The sequence below is a fragment of the Oncorhynchus mykiss genome, chromosome 28 (genome assembly GCF_057628025.1).
Source record: "Oncorhynchus mykiss isolate SJ-2025 chromosome 28, ASM5762802v1, whole genome shotgun sequence".
Lineage (NCBI taxonomy): Eukaryota > Metazoa > Chordata > Actinopteri > Salmoniformes > Salmonidae > Oncorhynchus > Oncorhynchus mykiss.
The window spans coordinates 24286948-24310870 of NC_143049.1; the positions used below are offsets into that span (position 1 = coordinate 24286948).

The 23923-nt window shown below is 40.8% G+C and overlaps 1 protein-coding gene and 1 long non-coding RNA gene across 11 annotated transcripts in view; both read right to left on the reverse strand.

Annotated features, from left to right (window-relative positions):
- LOC110508769 (nuclear receptor coactivator 2) overlaps window positions 1-12547 on the reverse strand; it is a 50348-nt gene extending 37801 nt beyond the window's left edge. For 6 of the 10 annotated variants that reach the window (XM_090224787.1, XM_090224782.1, XM_090224785.1 and 3 more), the window contains exons 1-2: window positions 12357-12523; window positions 5544-5611 (exon numbers count right to left, since the gene is read on the reverse strand). The gene's annotated coding sequence lies outside the window, so the exon portion shown is untranslated. Of the gene's footprint in view, window positions 1-4630; window positions 4809-5543; window positions 5612-12356 lie in introns of all 10 variants that reach the window. The other 4 variants (XM_090224788.1, XM_090224784.1, XM_090224781.1 and 1 more) reach the window with 2 other exon arrangements.
- Window positions 12548-14759: 2212 nt separating this feature from the next.
- Window positions 14760-19376, reverse strand: LOC149970801 (uncharacterized). Its single transcript, XR_016492718.1, has 2 exons — window positions 19087-19376; window positions 14760-18589 (listed from the first exon to the last, which is right to left on the reverse strand). It is a non-coding gene; the product is annotated as an uncharacterized LOC149970801 (long non-coding RNA).
- Between the last annotated feature and the right edge of the window lie 4547 nt (window positions 19377-23923).

A 23923-nucleotide genomic window follows, 5' to 3' on the forward strand; every position in this document is an offset into this window, starting at 1 on the left:
GCTCATCTAAATGAATAATCAGCCCACAGATCCTTACTGAGAGTACAATGGCCCCATTCGATCAGAAGGATGAGAGGGAGGAGGGGAGTAGGAGGAGCAGAGAGAGGAGGAAGGAAAGAGGAGGAGGAGTGGGAGCAGGAGGAGTCTCAATCTACTTCTTTCATGTATGCATGCTTAGCAAATTTATACAGGAAGGAATCATTAGGGCTAATCACTTGATCAGTTAAATATGAGAGAGAGAGAGAGAGAGAGAGCTTATCAAAGCTCTCATGAAACAAAACAGATCATACAATCATCTTGAGACACAGTGATTATGGCAATCAACATGTTCATGTTAAACCATGCAGGGAAACATGTTTCCTTGCTCACATTGATGGGTAATTAATTACAAGACATTCTCACTGTAAAGCTTCAACTGATTGGGTATAAATGTAAAGCTGTACTGTAGGCATTAGATAATATTGAAGACATCAGCCACTGTCCCATTTAGACTGTAGCACTTTCCGTGGTGCTGAGAAAAGTAGCTTGAAAAGTAGCTTTGAGTTTAAAGTCAGAGCAGGTGTTTGGGAGAATATAATATTATGTAATAGAACGCTATATAGCCTACCCTGTGAAACAGCCTCTGGTCCTGATGAAGAGACAACAAGAGATGCCCTCCTAAAGGTAATGGTAGTACAATACAACAGAGGCATGGTCACACATGACTCTCAGTAAACAGAGCCCTATAGGTCCTGGTCAAAAGTAGTGCTCCACACAGGGAATAGAGTGCCGTTTGGGACGCAACCCATTGTAAAACAGCCTGCTATTGGGCTGGCTGCTTGCTCTAAATGCATGGACAGAGCCTACATCCTCATTCCAAGGTACAAGGTAGCAGCTCAATGCATTCAGAAGTTACAAATCATTTCAGAATGTTGGCCATTCAGCCATTTCCACCATTGAGTAAAATAGCACACTATGGCCTTTGACTATAGTGACTTGGAGCAAGGTCTTCCAACTTATAATACTTTTCACATAAGGGGCAATAACCCACATGGGTATACGCTCCTAAAAAACTAAATCAGGAGAAGGGAGAGGCGGGACTTGCAGCGCATCAAGCGTCAAACAGAAGCACCTAGCTATGCAGATGCTCGTTGACGCACTCGAGCAGTGTGGATGCAATGATTGAATAACACGTGTACATTTATTTTGTAACACTCACGCACGTAATGCAACCGGTGTGGCCAGCACATTAGTCTTCCAATTTCCACAGGTCCATAACACGTGAGGGGAAAGTAGGCGTAAGACTCTCCTCCTAAGTATAAAAATGGCCTTCATTTTTTTTTTTTAATAGTATGAATGTTTTAGGCATTCTGCACAGCCTACAAAGGTGCACAACACGATTAAAACAATTGTAATTATTTTATGGTTGAAAATAACACACTACATGACAATTGATTCTCCCAAAAGCAGAACAGTGGTTTGTGTTTTGATCAGGAGGATAATCCCGCTAGGAAGCAGTGATCAATCCAACGGTTCATTCTTTAAATGGCTCAGTTGATCTCTGAACTGTTTTCTTCTCTCTGCTGAAATTGTTTTTAAATGGTTTTACTTTGAGGCACTTGGCTCTAATTTCATTAGCATTGGATTGGAAGGAGAAGATGCTGGGGTGTTAGCATTTTGTGGTAGGCTTCATCACTGTTAATTCATCAAGAGTGTGCCTGCCTCGAGCGGTGATGGAACAATCTGTCCCAGCATGCTTTTTGTGAGGTCACCACCCTCCTGGGAGCTGAGAATGGGGCCACATCAGATCAACGCCATGATGTCATAATCAGACGTAACTGCTCTCTTCATCACCATCATCCTCCCTGGAGAGTCAAGTGCTTTGACAAGAGTATCAAGGCTGGCCAGCACAACCAAATATAGGAATAATATCAAATCAAAATATTTCTGATCACATAGGCCTGATTGCTTTCCTGCGTAACAGAGTTCAGAATAGCCTTATTGAGGATGTTGAGATACCACGCATGCAGACTGACATGACATGGACCCTCTTAGTCAGTTCGACTGTTGGAGGATGTCTAAGCCTGTACAGAGACAGAGGTCTAAGCCTGTATAAAACCTCACGGTAACAGGGCTGAAGCCCTCCCATCAGACATATACACTGGGTATTAAATCTTTAGTGTACATGTAGATTAGGAGCCTTCATTTTTCTGTAGCTACGTATGTTTGCAGCTGTTGTTTATCCTGTAACCTCTTCGCTGTCTGGGAGACAAAAGACATATGGACCAAAATAGACTAACACACACAGCCCAACACCACCACATTGGGTAGGCTAAAACAATGAAAATGCTCTTACTTTTTCAATTACTCTTGAAAACTAGCCCTTGGTGGGCTAAAAGATCCTAATAAACAAAACCAAATTAAATACTGTGGTTTTTCCATTGTCACGCAAGTCAATTCCTAAACTGTAAATTACAAAAAGGAACAACAAAGTCAACTCGCCCCTGCTCTGTTCTTTATTCTTACTCTTATTATCCATCCTGATGCCTAGAGACTTTACCCTGCCTTTATGTACATATTTTTTTGTTGTCGGTGTCGCACTGCATTGCTTTATCTTGGCCAGGTCGCAGTTGTGAATGAGAACTTGTTCTCAACTAGCCTACCTGGTTAAATAAAGGTGAAATACAAATAAATAAACAAATACCTTGTACCCCTGCACATTGATCTGATACTGGTGCGACCAGGGAGGTAGCAGACTAAAATAATCAATTCAACGAGACGTCGGATGAGAGCTGGAGCCAGCCATTATCAGGCTGATCCCTCAGGTCAAATTGAATCAGGGCTCAGCCCTGGCCTGCCGACGTCCCCTGGCCCACTCACACTACCTGGGGATATCACAAATGGCACCCTATTCGGTGCACTACTTTTGACCAGAGCTGTGGTCCCTTGTCAAAAGTAGAGCACATGTTTAGGTGAAAGGGTGCCATTTGAGATACACTCCCCTGCCTATGTCCCCTAGCCCCTCTCCCCTATAGTAAGGGTACACACTTAGCAATGCCAGCCAAGACAAAAGTCAGACCTGAAAAAAAGGCACTTTAATGGCTATCAACCCTGGTCCAAGAGGCTGGCGTCCCTGCTCAGTCTTCAGTGGACAGCTATGGTACGTCCCAAACAGTACCCTATTCCTGTTGTAGTGTACTACTTTTGACCAGGGATCATACGCACTATATAGGGAATTAAAAATGGGGAATAGGGTGACATTTGGGACACATCCTATGACTCACAACCCATAGCGGAATTAGCAAACACTTCTCTTGTGAATTAATGGTGATATCATAGAATATCCAGAAGACTGGATGTATCTAGAAGAAATGAGTCACTCCTAATAGACCGAAAGCATAGGACCATCCAGATGTTATCTGCTCAGCCCTGGCTGCTATCATTGGTAAAGCAGGATAGGCATTTCTAACAGTCTTTTATTGTGTTTTCCTAATGTACTGATGGCTTGTGACACTTGTGTGCTGGAATGTGCACCAAACGACTGACTGTGTGCACGCGCTGTGAAGTGAAGTGTAGTCCAAGTGTGCTCATCGTCAATGACCCACTTCTGTCACATTAATACATCGCAAATTGCTATTTGAATGAAGCGAACAGTCAATGTAATTTACTTAGATTTAGTCCAAATGATCCTCTAAGAAATATTTCTGTACATTGACTGAGCACACAAAATTGGTTTAGATTTTAGATTATGCTCAATGGGCCGATGGAAGGCAACATAGAAATAACAGGCTGACCTTACATTACAGCCTGTGTGGGCTTGACAATGTCCGTGTCAGAAATGGCACCATATTCCTTATATAGGCCTATTGGGCTCTGGTCAAAGGTAGTGCACTACATAAGGAGCCAAATGTTATAATGCATTGATCATGGAACCAGATCAATACCATTGAACACACCCTGTGGCGAACTAGTTTAGGCCTGCAGCCCACCTGTTGCTGACACCTATGCTTTGCTATGCCAGGCAAGAAGCAGGCAGGGTGAGGGCAGAGTGAGGGCAGGGTGAGAGGTGAGTTAAAGAGCCAGGTTCACCTTCCTCGGCCCTCTACTGAAGAGATGCCCCATGACCGACAGCTATACGACTTGGTCAAAAAATAAAAAATAGTATGTAGTACACTACTTTCGACCAAAGCCCAATGAAATGCACTTCTGAGCCCTCGTGTCTGATGACAGGATCCAGAAGCCTAAATTCCTTACTGTCAGTTAACTGTACACATTTATTTGGCCACACATTCACAGCTCTATATACAAAGTTAATTTAGTATCCCAGCCTCCTCACCAGACTGGTGGCCCTTATGGGGTTGTTTACAGAGGGGCTTTACCTGTTCATCTCCAGTGGCATCAGTAGGACTGCTGACAGCACACAACAAAGAGCTAATGGAATGTTCTCTGGACATCTAAATTCCTCTCAGGATACCGTAGGAAGTTCGCTGTGTATTTCAAAGACGCAACATAGATAAAAATCCCACACACAAAACACTCGCCTAAAAACAGCAACAATTCTATACCAAGAAACAAACAATTCTAAACAAACACAATGTAATCTCCTCCATTGGGAAACAATAGCTATTTATTCCATTCCTTGATTACTTACCCCTTTGACCAAACATGGGTCCATAAATCAACAGTGTCTGACCCATGGCTACTGTCGACTCAGTTTCACAGCAAAAACAGGAGAAGCCCTCCCACATAGGCTGGTTAACGTTGAGCCCAGGCAGACAGGCAGTCACAGCGCTGTACACGCTACGCAGCGATGTAGACAGAGGCACATGCTGGAGCAAGGACATGCACAAACAGCAGATTACCTCCTGTGTCATCTGCTCCTAATGACAGCTGACAAACTACAGCACAATCCCCTCAGAGCCACAGCCGATGATCTCCAATCCCCTCCCCCACTCTTCCCTGGCCCCACCTCCGGAAATCCAGCAGCTAGAGAGAGCAGAGAGCACTCGAAAATTCCAATAGTTTGATGATGCCCGGCCCCGAAAAGTGGTTTCCCTTTTTACCAAGATAATGGCCTGCTCTTGTCACATGAGACAAAGCAGAGGCAACAATGGGCTGGCAAAAGACAAAAGAAGTGTGTGTGTGTTTTAAACACAGCAGGCAGCTGGCTTTCGTTTCACTAGCCAGTCAACCTGCAGAGGCCTGTCGCTTCTCTTTACTTTCACTTTGCAGAGCATTACATAATATCAATATTTGGTTTATAGCAGTTCTATAGAACCAACAAAACAGCTTATTGTTGTTGTCATAGAGTTGTGTATGTCAGTAAATGTAGATTGTTGTTAAATACAAATATAATATACACTATATTATACACCGTTGGCTAGCGTCCTGTACAGGGGTTGTACTTGTACATCAAACTGCCTCACGCCCTCGGAAACACGAGACAGGCTCCTGCCTTATGGCTCAGACAAAGCTTACGCTTCTTATAGTAAACAGGACAGTTCCAAAGCAGAAATGGCACAATATCAGGGAGGGAATGAGAACGGTTGATTCAGCTGACTCACCTTGGCTTATGAAACGCATCCTTCTTAATGAACTTCTGCAGGCATCACCCACTCCTCTCTTTGAAGGCCTGAACAAGAAGAGGCATACTACAGTTTGATCCAAACTTAAAGACACAGTTACTGTACATTCAATTGACTTGAGAGCTATCGTTCATTTTTCAATGCAATCAGCCAAGTTCCACAGACACATTGCTAATTTGCATTAGTTGAATCTGCGAGGACCGGTAGCTATATCATGATTACCTCACTTCAATGTGTGAGCAGCATGACATGAAATTGAGAGCAACAAGTCAGAAAGAGTAGAAAGGGGAAGCACATTTGTTGGTGACTGGTCAACTGTAAACATCTGCTAGAGCTTCCCCGGTGGTGTTTGTCTGATTTGTACTGTATGACAGATGCTCAGCAGGCTGCAGCCTTAAACCACAGAGAACTTAAAGTTGCACCTGGTCACAGAGAGACCAAAGGGAGGTGTGGGGAGTGTGGCCGACAGCTGATCATAACACACCATCCCATTCAGAGGGAGGAGCAGGACCTAGGACACACTGGTTGTATTTCAGGGTTTTTTTATTTCATTGCATATTGATGTAGGCCTACATCTCCTGTTATGTGAATTTCAAAAATATGCAGGACAAAAGTCAAATAGTCTTCAAATGAGAACAGGTGCTGTGTGCGCACAGAAAGCAGTGGCAGACACAGTCCGCACTGAACAGGGACAGGTTAAATCTCCCCAAGTCAGTCAGGACTATCATGTAATGCTGCGTGTTGAGAGCAGCAGTGCTTTCCTCCTGCTGTAACATGATCTCCACCAACCACAGGGCCCAGGAGAGAGAGAGAGGGGATGGGTGGGGGAGCATGGCCAGAAGACATCAGCTTTCTGTTGATAGTCAATCAGTTAAAGGAAGAATTCAGAACAATGAGCTATGCTTAGGATGTACAGTACCAGTCAAAAGTTTGGACACCTATTCATTCCGGGGTTTTTCTTTATTTTTTACTAATTTCCTACATTGTAGAATAGTGAAGGCATCAAAACTATGAAATTAAACATGGAATCATGTTTAACAATTATTTTTGGTTTCTACAAATCAAAATATTTACATATTTGAGATTCTTCAATGACAGCTTTGCATTGGCTCATTCCCCCCGGAATGAGCCAATGACAGGGCATCTCGAAGAGCAATGCTGGTTCACCCAGATCAATTCATTTGATCCAGTCATGTGATCTGAACACAACACATCAGGATAAAATGGCACCTCACTCAGATGGAATTTCTCTCCTGGTTGATGGCTTGAAGCTACAGTAGATACCCGAGCGGATCTCTGAGATCTTTGGCCGAGTGCTTACAAGTCATTACTCAATCGACACGGAATGCTGCCATGAATTTTAATTTGTCCAACTGGCTCATGGTAGACTTTGCCCCCTGCCTGCACAGATCTAAAATCTGATTTTTTTCAACCAATCCAAGCTTTAGCCATTACACGGTACAAAGTACAGCTGATCTAAGATCTGTAGAAAGGAAATATTGTTTTCTCCATAGTGTTTTCTAGGTGTCTAGTTTCACATCTGTACACCAACATAGTAAACCACAGAAGCACAAGTGATGGTAGTCATCCTTAAACCATTTTACACACACACACACACACACACACTTCCAGGCTATGATTAATTTGTGTTACCAAGCAACCAGATGGTAAGCATCTAGCCTTAGTAGCCTTTAGTCATTATGGTATTGCAACAAATACTTCTTGCCTGCCGATGTCAGCAGTGATGACAGTTAGGATGTTAAATGGTCGATATCATGATCACATTGTAATACCTGATGATTTTACATGGATCCTAACTTAGAACCACAAACTTATTTTCATAACATGCCACAATTAGGCCTTGTTCACAATGGTAGTTTGAAATCATTTAAATCTTTTTTTTTTTTTTTGCATGTCCGACTAGAATCTGTTATTTTTCCTGCAGTCTAAACAGCCCAAAAGCATATAGAATCTGTTATTTTTCCCGCAGTCTAAACAGCCCAAAAGCATATGGAATCTGATATTTCAAGCCACATTTCAAACCACCTTGGCCATGTGACTTGTCTCTGAACGGTCTAATTTGATTTGATCTCAAGTGGTTTTTAGATTGCTATTTGGCATATCTTGTTGCTTGCTAGCTATTCTGTTGACAGTTTGACAAGAACATGTGGTAGCTAACTAGCTTGTTAATCGTTTACAAACAAATGAGTGAAGGTGCTAGAAAGCTAAACAGCTAGCTAGCTCAGTGATGTGGCAAAAAAATTACTTGTTTTGAAAGTTGGACCATCTTATCCGTTGAGGCTTTAAAACATTTTTTTTTTTTTTTAAGTTCTTACACAATGATTTTGAACATTCAAAGCAACTGGGAAACAGCCATGACAGACATTGTCACTTTAGCTTGCTACATAACTTCTGAGTGATCAGAAGCACGAGAACCACTACCAAATCAGCCTACACCACTGCACACACACCCATCGTTACTATGATAACTATTGTAGCCATGTCAGCAAATAATTGCTGTCTGAACACACACACACACAAATCCAGTTTGGTCACTCGTAGCTTGGTGTTTGGACAGTCAATATTCCAAAACAGATTTGAGCATTAAGGCCTGCAGTGTGAACAAGGCTTTAGAGTTTATTTGTAGGCTTTTCACACCCATACTACCTAATATTATTCCAGGATAATTCATGCAACCACTGCCTCCAGGTTTCTCTACACATGCAGGCAAATACTGCAGAACAGTACATGTCCTAACCACTGGTGGAGTTAACATGCGAGCACCTACATGAAAATGCTGCTGACATTTCTCACAGCAATGTGGGATTCCCGAAGAAGAAAATAACATTCTAAACAAAACAGAGGTTGGATCCAAGCATGCAGGTTTGGCTGCTAGTCATGTTAGCCCACAGTGCTTCACACAGGGTGTAGCACAGGGGAGACTTTACCACCAGGGCCCTGTCACATAGCTGCAGAATTATGGCCACAGCGCAAACCAAATTAGCACTTGTTATGCAACCCTGGACCTTGGCTCCCTGGCCACTGGTTCATTCTGCTGCATTCCCTCTTGTTTGCTGGGTGGCCTAGAAACAGTTCACCATGGTGGGTTGTGACTATGTCTACACTAACGCTGCGTTTACACAGGCAGCCCAATTCTGATATTTTTTCACCAATTGTGTCTTTTGACCAATCAAATCAGCTCTTTTTTTAAATTATTTTTCTCGACTGTGTGTGTGTGTGTGCGGACTGTCCACAGATACACCATTTGAACCAGTCTCCTCAGTCCAGTATGTTACATCCACCATTTCATGACAGTAATTGCTATTTTTCTGCATTGTTGAATGCTAGAAAGGAATGGACCGCTTACTCTTAAGGTGACAGTCCACCCATGAACCGCCATTGAGGTATTTGAGGAGATGACTGCCAGGGGGTGGCAGCACCATATACACACACACACTCTCTCCTGGGAAGTGCCCTTGTAAGCAGCACTGGCCTGCATGCACTTGGAAGAAAACTGTCATGTGAGTAATTCTCCAGTACTGAGCTAGGTCCAATCATTTAGATTTGTAGTCACCCTACAGAGCCATTCTGTCAAACAGTATGGAGGACAACATATGAACAAACAATGCTGCTGTATCATAACCTGGTCTGCATTGTATACAAAAATAAAAAAAGGAAATGAAATGAATCCATATGAACAGATCAATTGAACAACTGTGACAGGAACTGGGCACGCTAATGGATAAATGAATAATCATACTGTAGTAGTACACAGCCTCTCATAACTAGGCCACATAAGAACGGATATACAATTCAATTACTGAGAGAAACAGAATTTCAATGGCCAGTGGAGGAAAGCACAAGGTGAGATGTAGGTTAGAGCACTCAATTTACTGATGCAGCGCTTCAAATATCAGAGTTATGATTACTTTGAAATGAGTAAATAAACTCAATGCAAAAGGAATAACTGATGTTGCTGTGATTTCAGCAGACCCAATCTAAGATGGGATTTAAGTTCAGGCAGGGCTGTGACGTCAAGGAATTTTCAATAATGGTTATTGGTCAGCCAAACGACCGCAGTCACTGTTATAATAATTTGAATAGTATTCTGTTTTCATTAAAAAATATATTTAAAAAATATGAAAAGGCACACATTTTCTCCTCTCCTGACTGCATGTTCTACTGCTGAAGTGAAGGTGGCAGAGCCTAGTCAAGCAGACTCCTTTCCTAAAACACCTAGCTTGTTTCAGCAAGGAGCAACACAGTTTCATTGCAGCTGAAAAGAGTTCATGTTACCACAGAAAGTAAGCTGCAAATAATGCCTGGCCTGTCTTCAGTCAGCTGTTCATTCCACAAATAAAATAAATAAAAAAATAAAAAACGGTTGAGGGTTATTTTATTTTAGTCATTTACACGATAACTTTGCAAGCCCTAAATTCATGTTTAGCCTGCAGAAACCTGCTTGAGAAAAACTGCCCAGCGATCAAAATGGGCAGGCAGGCAGGCAAGTCCCCATTTAGTTGTCAAAACGTGGGCTGGGACAAGCATGCATTGGCAGGTGAGCAGGATACTATTCCCCATCGTTTATCAATTCAATTTTGACTGCCAACTACAAGCTGAAAGTTTGAGAGAGTTTATCTACTGTTCCCTCATTAGATTTTTAGCTAATTTCATTCTGGTATTTTGTGGCTTTTGGCGAATGCTTTTCTAATTATCTAAAATGTCACTGTTGCTACTGCCTGTAAACGCAGTCAAAGTTCAAAGTGAATGTGGAAAATTGCTTATTTGCATATAGACCTACTGTAGCTCCGATTGGCTATGGCGAACCGGTCTGTGTAGAGTCCGGTCCTTGACAAGACTGACACGTTTATTAGGTGTTATTTACTGAATTATCTATTAATTGTCCAAATGCATGGCCGCTTTCCCACTCTATATTGTTTTAGAATTTTTCACAAAAGTCTTCCTCTACGTCAAGTATGAAAACGTGAAAATTACCATAGCTAAGTGCTCGCTACTCAGAAAATGTAAAGTAAAAAATTAATTTAAAAAAAGGCATCATATTCTTCCTGGGGGTGAATATGAACACATTTAAATAAGATTTCATGCCAAGAGCATTGGGCCAGTAACCGAAAGGTTGCTAGTTTGAATCCATGAGCCAACTGGGTGAAAAATCTGCAAGTGTGCCCTTGAGCAAGGCACTTAACCCTAATTGCTACCATATGTTTCTCTGGATGAATGTATTTTAAAAGGTTAAAATGCTAAAACACTGTCAGTTCCACTTTAAATGTTACAGTACAGTCATCAAGCTATGCAATGAAATGGCACCCCTTCCAAATCACTCGCTGTGTACTGTATGTTTGAAGCACATGCCAAGTCTTCTGCACAGCTTACTAAATAATGGCAAATTAACAGGCTAAAAGGCTCTAAAACGATAAGCAAAATAAGATCGAAAATACTATATGTTCCATTACTAAACAAATATAAAGTTGCCCATCTCTGTCAACAAAGTTCTGCTTTTCATGTAAGATTCGTGCATTTATTAATGAAAAGATGGACAATGACAGAACTAGGAAAGAGGCTGTGTGATGCAATACCTTTCAAAGTTCACTGGTGTGTAATACAGAAGCAGAGAATAAAGTCTTTAAAGGGCCGCTAGTCCAATATTAAGAGATTCTCTACCAATAGACCCAGCCTTTCGTCCAATCTTTATATATTTCTACTCTAATAGCAGTTTGACTTATTAGGTAATATCTCACTATGGATAACACTATGCACCTGCCATATGGTCAACCTTCTGCAGGCCAATTGATTGGTGGCCCACTGGCCCTGCTCAATGTGAACTGTATTCGATTTTGGTGCCATTCCTTTCTCCTAATATTCTTTACTAGCAATTTAAAGCTGATGATTCATTATGATGCATTAACACACAGTAACACAGAGATTCTCACAAGGCAAGCAAAAAAATAATACTATGATTGAGATATTGGTTTTAACCGTTTAGGTGATAGTCACGGATAAACCAACACTTAGGTTATAGGAACGAATTGCCAAATATTTGTGTTTGTGTTTGTAACAATTTTTGTTTTTAAACAGTTATAGATAACTCCCGTGGGAAGACTTGCGTCACGTTCGCCATATGACGTCACGCAAAGGTTGATGAACAGTTGAAGTCAAAATGATATAATTCCTTTGAATATGTCAATATGACTGATATATAATGTTGCACTTCTCAGATCGCAAACGTTTCTAAGTGTTAAATAGTTAATAGGACGGATTACCAATCGAAAATGTGGTGCCTTGCTTGCTGAGGATTTCCTACTTGAACTCATACGCCAGTGACGTTTGGTTTCTTCAACCACGTCTGTTCTTTTGGTTTCAATAAGCTATTTTGCATTATGCAAAAACCTCGAACTACGTGCAATGTTTACCACTATATCCGCTATCGATGTCGTTGTTCAATCTTCAAATGAATTTGCAAATAGGAACCTCCTTCAACTTCTCTCTGAAACTCAAAACAGAGTAGCCTATAGACTCACAAGCCAAAACAAATGTGATTTACATTGCTTAGTAGCCTAAACAAAGTTAAACTTCAGCAACGCTTCAAAACAAAACTAGTGTAGAAGTAATCTTCGAACCATCTAAAGAAATATCTCGCTTCAGATAACAAGCAACAACGCAGCTTCCCGATGGTAAACCTAAACTGACATTATGGATTATAGCATATATATCTGGACAAAAACACACTTCTTCACTACAAAATGCATATATTGTAAATTACTCTCCATAACTTACCGTAACTTGAAGTCCCATAAATTTGAACTGTTATGTCAGGACCTTCGTACTCGTGAATCGGCAATGTAACAGCACTGCCGCCATGTTCCTCTGCGATGACTGTGGTGCTTGTTTATCATGCCCATAGTCCTCCCCCACACGCGCAGCGCACCAGCCCTCATTACCACAATAGACTTTGCTGCTCACAGAACAGGCCAGAATAATGACTCTGCAGCCAGCCATAACAGCTTAAAGGCAGACAGACTCATGGTATCAATGCGACCGATTAAAGTTGGTTAACAATGTTTTTTACTTGAATAGGTTGACCCTGCTGTGCTTACTCAGAAGTGTTTTAGTCATATCGTCCTTTAAGGTTGAATTTAAATAATGAAACATTACATTTTGGAGTCTTTCAAATGTAGGCTACCAACAAACACCCCGTTATTTTAGGCCCAAATTAATGAGTAAAAAAGTGTGCCTTTACTCTTCAGGTTTGTATTTGATGTTAGGCTTTGTATTTGCCATGTAGCCCAAGCTACAACACATTAATATAAGTAGGAGTCAATTAACATGCCTCCACACAAACACAGTAAGATAGTGCCTCTTCACATTATGAATTTTGTCTCTATGGCATGGTAAAAATGTCTCAGGCAGATGTTGGAACCGCTCATAAATCATCTCGGTCCAAATCATAGAGCTACATAGAGTCTAGTGCCCAAAAGCCAGTTAACATGGGCAGTGCCATTGAGGACTTTCATCATTTTTAACTGGTCAACTGGATGGGACTTCCCATGAGTTAAGGAACGATCACAATTCCATCCACATCATCAGGAGGGATCAGCCAATTAATTATACTGCTGAGCAAACATTCCATAAATGCAGGTGGCAGTAAATCGACAACCTTGGTTTTATACCTGTTCAAACAACACAATCCAGGGGGTAGTATGTACCCTTTCAGTTTGTTTACAAACTCATAGAAGTAGTAGAAGACAAAAATGTCCTACTTCAAAATGGAGATAGCTTCAATGGTGCTGCCCATGCTCTCAAAGACACCATTTGGGGACAGATACAATGTTGCATCCTCAAAATATCCATAGAACCAATCAGGCTACTTACTTTCCCCCATTTCTGCCTTTATAGTGGCCACAGCCACTTACTAATTGGTCAAACCTGCTGTTGATAAAATAAATAGTTGTTAAATAATGTGCTTCATTTAAATAGAGATTGTTTGGGCAAGGTAAACTGTTTGTACATTTTGAAAGAGGGACTCATGTAGCTATTTCTCTGCCTTGTGTTATACTCGTTTCAAGCTTTTTAGCAGTATTTTACACATTTTAATTCTCTATCCTGTAAATATAATACTTATCTAGTTTGAGACATTTGGGGGATCTAGTTCCATATATTTCATAGGGTGGAATCAAGGGCAGCCAATCATTGCTTTGGCAGCCTATTACAGTTTAAAAATCACAATTCAGTAGTACATTCAAAAGCCACCCATGGAAGGCAATTGGTAATATCCTAATGTTGTTGCTTGTTGAGTGGTTCCCTGCTTGTGGGCTAAATGCAAAATCTATGCCATTATAGGCTGACATTCTACCAAGGTCAGTTCCGGTCTATTTAACGGGGAGGGTCTCCCATAGGCACCAATGCAATAGCAGCTGGGTCTGGTCTACTTAGTTAATTGACTTTCATTGAACCAGAAAAAAAACATTGAGTGGGTTGGTGGGTTGTCTCTTGCTTCCACTTCCGTCTCTGATTCTACTCCTCTTTCTCATTTTCCAGGTCGTTTATTCTTTCTTTGATTAACACTGCCACCTAGTGAGTATTTCTCAGAGTGACGTTAGCAAATGCATTAGCGTTGATCATGGGCCCCCATACAAGGTTTAAATTGCACAATCAGCAAAAGGCAATGAATGATGAAATTAGAACGTTCAGTAGCGTTAATTCTATGTTGAAAAACTATAATTTATTAGGCATCTGTACATTTTGCATTATGGATTCATATAGTTTGATCTTGGTGTTTCAATTGGAAAATCAGTGTGATCTTGGTTGAAATGAACTCTTTGCACAGGGTTTCAATTTATATGTGCTTATCTTGAGTTCAGCTGTCCCTAGGCACATACCGAAGTTCAAATGATGTCCTCAAATGTCCAAAGTCGGCATGTTAAAATTGAATGAAAGGTGGCCACCAGTACATTGGTAGCGCCCTAAATTGATGTGCCGGGCCAGCTATATTCTTCTTTCACATTTCAACTTTCTCCTTTGGCTGTATTCAGACAGTACAGACACAATAATTTAATTGATATGAAGAATAACTTCATATTCTTGCAAAATACTCTTCATATCACACCAAACCAAGCTCATTTGTGCGTTGCACAGGGAAATCCAAGATCTCAAGTGTCCTTTGTCGAATTAAAGTGTGGATCACAAACTACTCTTCAATTTATTTGTGTGAGAAGATTAATCACTGGCTGAATGAAAATTGGAGACAAAATAAAAACATCTAGAACATAGTATTACGGTACATTCATCAAATAGTGTAACATAAGATGACAATTTAATTGACAGAAATGAAGACAAAACCAACAGTTATCTTCCCACACTTCTCAAATGTCTTAAGGTGCTGCACAAGGTTCACCTTTGTTGCATTATGCAGACGTTCAGGTGTCTCCTAAATGTTAAAGTGAGATACAAAGTAGAGTATAGCACAAGATTCCACAGATTTGTAAATGTTAATTTCTATGGGCAAAGCAGTGTTAGTATGTTTTGAATGACTTAACATTCTTGGGTCAGCATCTACACATACTGTATATCAATCTTACGGTTACCAACAGAGGATCGTAACTTTAAGTTACAATTCTCACACCTTGTAGACGACTTTGAGCAGTTCCATAGAAGTCAATGTGTTCCCTTACGGCTGCCTGGAGAACAGTGAGGAACTGTTGCTCTCTGAGGTTTCTATGGCTGATGTAATGCTGGATCTTAGAAGCTACATCTTGGACCACAGGGCTATGGCCTGCAGATATTAGATAAGGAAGAAATGAATGACTCTTGTAGAAGATGTTTTTGTGTTGATTTCTATACATAAAGTGCCTTCAGAAATCATTCATACCCCTTGACTTATTCCACATTTTGTTGTGTTACAGCCTGAATTCAAAATCGATTAAATATTTTTTTTCTCACCCGTTTACACACAATACCCCATAATGAGAAAGCAAAAACACGTTTTTAGACAGTTTTGCATAATGTATTGAAATGTAAACACTGAAATGTATAATTTATTCACACCCCTGAGTCAATACATGTCTGAATAAGTCTCTGAGCTTTGCACAACTGGATTGTTAAATATTTGTTCATTCGTTTTCATATTCTTCAAGCTCTGTCAAGTTGGTTGTTGATCATTGCTAGACAGCCATTTTCAAGTCTATTGATTTTCAAGCCAATTTACACTGAACAAAAATATAAATGTAACATGTAAAGTGTTGGTCCCATGTTTCATGAGCTGAAATAAAAGTTCCCTTAAATGTTCCATACGCACAAAAAGCTTATTTCTCTCAAATTTTGTGCACAATTTTGTTTGCATCCCTGCTAGTGAGCATTTATCCTTGGCCAAGATAAACCATCCACTTGTCCGATGTGGCATATCAAGAAGCTGATTAAACAGCATGACCGTTTTACAGGTGCACCTTATGCTGGGGACAAGAAAAGGCCACTCTAAAATGTGCAGCTTTGTCTCACAACACAATGCCATAGATGTCTCAAGTTTTGAGGTAGTGTGCAATTGGCTTGCTGACTGCAGGAATGTCCATCAGAGCTGTTACCAGAGAATTTAAAGTTAATCTCTCTACCTAACCCGCCTCCAACGTCGTTTTAGAGAATTTGGCAGTACGTCCAGCCAGCCTCACAACCACAGACAACGTGTAACCACACCAGCCCAGGACCTCCACATCTGGTTTCTTCACCTATGGGATGGTCTGAGACCAGAGTTGATGAATCTGTGGAATTTCTGCACAAACTGTCAGAAACAGTCTCAGGGAAGCTCATCTGTGTGCTTGTCATCCTCACCAGGGTCTTGACCTGACCGCAGTTTGGTGTCATAACTGACTTCAGTGGGAAAATGCTTAACTTTGATGGCCACTGGCACGCTGGAGAAGTGTGCCCTTCACGGATTAATCCAGGTTTCAACTGTACTGGGCAGATGGCAGACAGCGTGTATGGCCTCAATTGGGCGAGTGGTTTGCTGATGTCAACATTGTGAACAGTGGCGGTGGGATTATGTATGGGTAGGCATAAGCTAGGGACAACAAACACAATTGCATTTTATTGATGCCATTTATCCCCCACCATCACCTCATGTTTCAGCATAATGCACAGCCCCATTTCGCAAGGACCTTTACTTAATTCCTGGAAGCTGAAAGAGGCCCAGTTCTTCAATGGCCTGCATACTCACCAGACATGTCACCCATTGAGCATGTTTGGGATGCTCTGGATCGACGTGTACGACAGCATGTTCCAGTTCCCGCCAAAGTCCAGCGACTTTGCACAGCCATTGAAGAGGAGTGGGACAAGATTCCACAGGCCACAATCAACAGCCTGATCAACTCTATGCAAAGGAGATGTGTCGCGCTGCATGAGGCAAATGGTGGTCACACCAGATACTGACTGGTTTTCTGATCCCCACCCCCTACCTTTTTTAAATGGTATCTGTTACCAACGGATGCATATCTGTATTCCCAGTCATGTGAAATCCATAGATTAGGGCCTAAATAATTAATTTCAATTGACTAATTTCCTTATATGAACTGTTACTCTTAATCTTTGAAATTGTTACATGTTCCATTTATATTTTTGTTCATTGTAAGTAAAAACTGTAACTAGGCCACTCGGGAACATTCAATGTCATCTTGGTACGCAACTCCAGTGTATATTTGGCCTTGTGTTTTAGGTTATTGTCCTGCTGAAAGGGGGATTTGTCTTCCAGTGTCTGTTGGAAAGCAGACTGACCAGGTTTTCCTCTAGGATTTTGTCTGTGCTTAGTTTTATTCAGTTTCTTTTTATCCTAAAAAACTCCCTAGTCCTGGCCGATGACAAGCACACGTATAACATGATGCAGCCACCCCCATGCTTGATAACATGAAGAGTGGTATTCAGTGATGTGTTGGATTTGCCCCAAACATAACGCTTTGAATTCTGGACATAAAGTTAACTTCTTTGACATTTTTTTTTGCAGATTTACTTTTTTGCCTTATTGCAAACAGGATGCATGTTTTTGAATATTTTTATTCTGTACAAGCTTCCTTCTTTTCCCTCTGTCATTTAGGTTAGTATTGTGGAGTAACTACAATGTTGTTGATCCATCCTTAAGTTTTCGCCTAACACAGCCATTAAACTGTTTTAAAGTCACTATTGGCCTGCATCATTGTGAAATCCCTAAGCGGTTTCTTTCCTTTCTGGCAACTGAGTTAGGAAGGACGCCTGTATCTTTGTCGTGACTGGGTGTGTTGATACACCATCCAAAGTACAATTAATAACTTCACCATGCTCAACAGGTGCCCTTCTTTGCGAGGCATTGGAAAACCTCCCTGATCTTTGTGGTTGAATCTGTTTGTAATTCACTGCTTGACTGAGGGACCTTACAGATAATTGTATGTGTGGTAGTTATTCAAAGATCATGTTAAACACTATTATTGCACACAGTGAGTCCATGCAAATTATTATGTGACTTGTTAAGCACATTTTTACTTCTTGCCATAACAAAGGGGTTGAATACTTATTGACTCAAGACACTTCAGCTTTCATCTGGAATACATTTGTAAAAATGTCTACAAACATAATTCCACCTTGACATTATGGGGTATTGTGTATAGGCCAGTGACACATCTCAATGTAATGCATTTTAAATTCAGGATGTAACACAACAAAATGTAGAAAAAGTCAAGGGGTGTGAATACTTTCTGAATGCACTGTAGCTAATGTGAACTAGCCATTTGAAGGTGTGACTGACAGTAGAATTTATGTAATGTAATGTGTCTTTTCTAATGGATGATATCCATGCCTTTTTTGAGCACTTTTCATTCAATTACACCATTCAGTGTTTCAGAGTTGGGTATATTAGGTCAGCCTGTGAGTCCAACAGGATTTGCAGAGATTTCACATAGTCATAGAGATCTTCAAACATTGCAGTTCCCTCCCCAGAATACAGTCTCCTGAGAAGTTGGCCTTCTCCTCCTCCAACACGAGGACCTCTGTGTGTCCTGGGGAGAACAGGACCATGCACAGACAGACGCGCTCAGACTGTGGATGAGACACTGCACATACATACCACAGTGGCACACATACCACAGTGGACACTGGCTTTGGCCAATATATTACTTAAAAGGGCACATGCATGCACATACTAGTAACATAGCAGCTTGACACTTTTGGTCAATTTCAATATCCATACAAACAATAGCTGCCTACAATCTTACCGCATTTGACCTAGCCCATTCATAGACGCTAACTACGTCTATTGACGATAGTAACTTCTGATCGGGGGTGTTTTGTTAAGAGCCCTGACGCTCGTTATGAACTTTAAAACGCATCGCTTGCAGTTTGGTTTGGGAACATAAGGAACTGAAATCAGCGAGAAATAATTTTCTAAAAAGAAAAGGTTAAATTACTACACACCTTTATGGGGTTAGAATTCCCACACTGCCATGTTTCCATGTTACGGGGCATGTTTACTGAAAAAAGAGGAAGACAGGCTTACCTGTGCCAAATAGCTATCCGAGTCTGAGTGTAAATGTTGGGTAACGTTAGAACGTGTTGTCACTGAAAAATACAGTCGCATCCAAGTGTGTAAAAAACGGTTAAAACAGCGTACAGTAAGTGTACATTTTGCATTTGTGAAATTATTTAGAGGTGATATAAATGTAGAGCGCTTTAGCTATCTTTACATAATTTTTCAGCAATTGAGAATCTATTTATTTACATGTAACCGATTAAACTCCAACTCCGCCATTTAAGATGGAGTTGAGCGGCGACTAGTGTGGGCGGACTGAACCTCACAATAAAGGAAGTTATCAAAAACGACAGATTTCAAAAGAACAGCCCCCGATTACACATGACGTTGTTCTGTGTAATTGATAACTTAATTTTATGTAACTTTGAAGCTCCAGTGCGCTCACACACGTCGCACACGGTGGAGTTGAGTTTAGTCGGCTAGTTTAGATGGAGTATTTGTCCGTTTTGGCTGCCAGAGCCAATTCGCCTCTCAACTGAACATGTAAGATCCTTGGACTATAAGGAGTAACGGTAGGCTCATTTAGTCCATTATTGGGCTACATTAGACCAACCAGAAAGAATGGAACCCTCTTTGCTACAATAACACCTGGAAAGCTGAGCCGATGCTATCCAAGAGGGGCAAGCGTGGCTAGCAACTGTAGTATATTTTACAAAATGAAAATCGCATTTTCTCGTTTCCACTAAATATGTATTGGTTTCTTGTAGTGTCATTGGACCAGGGTTGCATGCCAGAATTCACACAACTGGTGCGATTTACGGCAAACAACTAGGTTAGAATATAAATCTCAATGTAAATTCAAAGGCCTGTGTGCAATAGGAAAAGGCGAGGCCAAAGACACGGAAAATTCAGCTAGACATTTGCTTTGAACTTGGAAATAAACATTCACCCAGTGGAAGGTATAACCTGTATAACGTATCGCCTCGTTTTCAAAGTAAAAGTATTGTGGGAGGAAAAAGCACAAGCTGGTAGGTAGATCAGTAGGTGGAGCCATTGTCATCTTATTCAGAGATAATATACGTGTGCAGTCTAGACTTGGTTCCGTAAGTTTTAACCAGTATGTTTTAGAATTTATAAAGTGCTACAGAACAATAAAATGAAAAACGAATTTGCATTTATATGTAAAAAAAAAAAAAGATTAACACATATTTTTCTATTAAATGTTGGGTTATAAATTGTGTGTGTGAGAGCATTAGGTTTTCCCATCTTAAAAAATGTCCATGGGTTTGTCCAACCCACAGAACAAGAATGATTATATTTCTATGGTTTAGCCTCTCTAAATGGATTGACCAGGATTCTTTAGAATGAGTAAAGTCAGATTATTTTTGTCTGCTAGATAGACACTCAATATGCAATAGGAAATAGATACATTTCTTATAGGATTTAACCATTTCCATTTGTTTTGGCTTTGCAGTTCCCCTGCATTATCCCCCTTATTGTCAGTAGGCCCATGACCAACATAAAGAACAGCATGATCTTTTATGAAGGGAATTGATTAGAGGATTGATTTTATTCATTCTATTACCCCCTTTGTGCATCATGAGTAATACTGCGTGCATTACAACACAACAGGATCGATACATTCAAATGAACCCATAAAACTGAGATAAAGATGCAGCCATGAATCGTACAATGGGGCCAACAATCAATCCCACTGAATGCTGTGCTTGGGCTATATAATATTTACAGGAGCATTGAGAGGTAGCAGAGACCGTTCCTAAATTAAATGAATACTGCCATCTGAGCATCAGGGCCCTTTACTTCTTCTCTCTCCCTCTGTAATTACAACAAAATGGCTGCGCAATCTGCCTGTAATCTCACATTATAATCACTCTGCTTTCCTTCCCTCCATACCTCACTCTCTCTCCACTGCCGCCTATTCAATATAAATGTAATTGACTTAGAGGAAGAAAGGAGAAAATAAATATAGCAATTATATTTTTATTTACATGCCTAATCACAATAAATTGTTCTGTGTGAATTTCTGTGAAAAATAAATGGGGTAGTAGTAGAGGGTAAGGGGGAATTGAGAGAAAGTTGAGGATTACTGAAGGCTCCTTTGGTTATAGCATTTTGTTATACAAATCCATCACACTGCTTTTATTATAGCCCTGCAGAAGCATAGTGCTATTCAGACATTAACCAAGGGAAAAAAACGACACCGAAAAAAATATCATAGAACCCTTCATAATTCATAAAAATACGAATTATAATGGCACTAATCTTATCATAATTTATTATTCAAAATGCAAAAAAACGTGGTGTAATTACGTTTCCCATTTAGAAACTTAATTTACCAATGGATTAAATGGAGAGAGAGAGAGAAAGAGAAGCAGAGAGAGAGAGAAGCAGAGGAACCAGCTCATTGGACCGAGACACCGGTTGTTAATAATGTATGACCAAGCAGGTGTAGCAGGATGAGTTTTAAATATGGATCATAGATAACAGCCATTTTAGGATAAATGCCTGATGTGTAATCTCTCCCCCATCCTTCAACACTTCGCTGAGATCTACGCCCATTAATCTTTTATGGAAGCAGACAGTCGTGAGGATGCTGAGTCACAATCATCGCTTCAATATCCCACTTTGGAGTATGTTGTTATCAAAGTATTATTATCCAAATACAGCCTCCCGTTTGCGTATGTGTCTCTTAGAATATTCTGGCTGCACTCCATATATCGGCTGTTTACTGTTTCACCATTCAGGATTCTTGTATTCAAGCAATATGCCACCATTTATTGCACTCCACCCTGTCAGTCCTGAGTCCTTTCAAATAGAGAGAGAAGCAATGAGGTATGCATGAGCCATGAGTGCAGCTAAGGACTGTTCCGGTCAAAGTTGTGATACAATTCTCTGTGCATGTGCATCAACCATGCATGAAATGTGTCAATATTTTCTGTCCCATGGCATACTTTGTCCATGTCCTAACCCTGTATGATGTCCCTACCAATGAAGGATACTACCCCTCCTCTTGCTGTGATGAAGCTTCTTGTACTGTAGTCTACGGATACATCCCAAATGGCACCCTTCAGTAGTGCATTATATAGGGAAAAGGGTACAATTTGGGATTCAGTGTTAAAGATGTTGTTCTTTAAAGTTCTGTGGCTAGAGGTCATATGGGGAGACTGATGAGAGTGCTGAAAGGCAGAAGGGACGTCAACACATTCTGATGCGAGATACAAAATATACACTGAGTGTACAAAACATTAGGAACGCCTGCTCTTTCCATGACATAGACTGACCATGTGAATCCAGGTGAAAGCTATGATCCCTTATTGATGTCACTTGTTAAATCCACTTCAATCATCGTAAATGATAACCTGAGGAGACAGGTTAAGTTTCAAGCCTTGAGACATGGATTGTGTATATGTCCCATTCAGAGGGTGAATGGGCAAGACAAAAAGTGCCTTTGAACAGGATATGGTAGTAGGTGCCAGGCGCACCGGTTTGAGTTGTGTCAAGAACTGCAATGCTGCTGGGTTTTTCATGCTCAAGAGTTTCCCGGGTGTATCAAGAATGTTCCACCACCCAAAGGACAGCCAGCCAACTTGACACAACTAACTGTGGAAAGCATTTGAGTCAACTTGGGCCAGCATCCCTGTGGAACGCTTTTGACACCTTGTAGAGTCCATGCCCTGATGAATTGAGGCTCTTCTGAGGGCAAAAAGGAGTGCAACTCAAAGTAGGAAGGTGTTCCTAATGTTTTGTACCTTCAGTGTATATAACACCGTGGGATTGACAATTTACACCAGCAATGAAAGAGCATGATGCTATTGAGCTGTCCCCCTACCTTGGCCACGGCATCGTGTCAATATTGCCAGCCAAAATCAATATGATGTGTATAACAAGGCTCTGCATGAGATATGTGGGCAGACAGACTTAGGTTTCAGCCCAAATGGAACCCTATTCCCTATATGGTGCACTACGTTTGACCAGGCTTGACCAGAGCCTGGTTGAAAGTAGCACACTATGCGAGTGCCATTTGGAACATTACCAGACTCAGTTAGCCTACCTTACCTTACTCTACCACATCAGCATTCTCAATGTTTCCTGTCTGACTGCTCCTGGCTCTTCATTAGAGTGGAGAGTTAGCTAGATATTGCTTAATTAGTTTCGTCAGCTGGAATACATTAAATCCGGTTACACCAAGAGACAACGAGACCCTTTGTAAAAACATATTCAAGTGTATTGATTTTCCACACTGAATAAAACCTCCATTTGATTGTACTTGAAAGAGCTGCTGTTTGGGTACTGCTGTTGAATTTCCAGACCTCATCATGTCCTACTCATCTCTTTCCTTCTCCATGCTGCTCCTCAATTACCATAGTCTTTTATAACTGCTTGACTACAGTAGCTGCTTGTACTGAATACAACCCCTGACAGTTAGATAACTTTAGCTTTTGAGCATGGTGCTATATCATTGTAATATTCAATATTGTATTTTCTGATAGCTCCACGTTGTCTGAAAACTGCAGCTTCTTCATGTTCTAAGTTAAATGTAGGCTCTAGTACTTTGGTTCCATTCTTGTTGCATGTGCAGAAGATCCATCATCTAATTTTAAACATATTCTTCGACCCGATTGTGTTGTTGTTATCAGTTGTTAAATCCTGCTGTCAAGGAGATTCACACTCCTTTCATATGTGCAGGTACCAACTGCCACGTTGGGTCCTTTTGTTGTCTGTTTGAATAATTCAAAACAGTGTTGAAACAAGGGGTGGAAGTGAGAGATTGTTACTCAGCAGCTTGTATCCCCTCAGGACTAAATTACAACTGTTCCATTTGCCAATATGCTGATTCACGGCA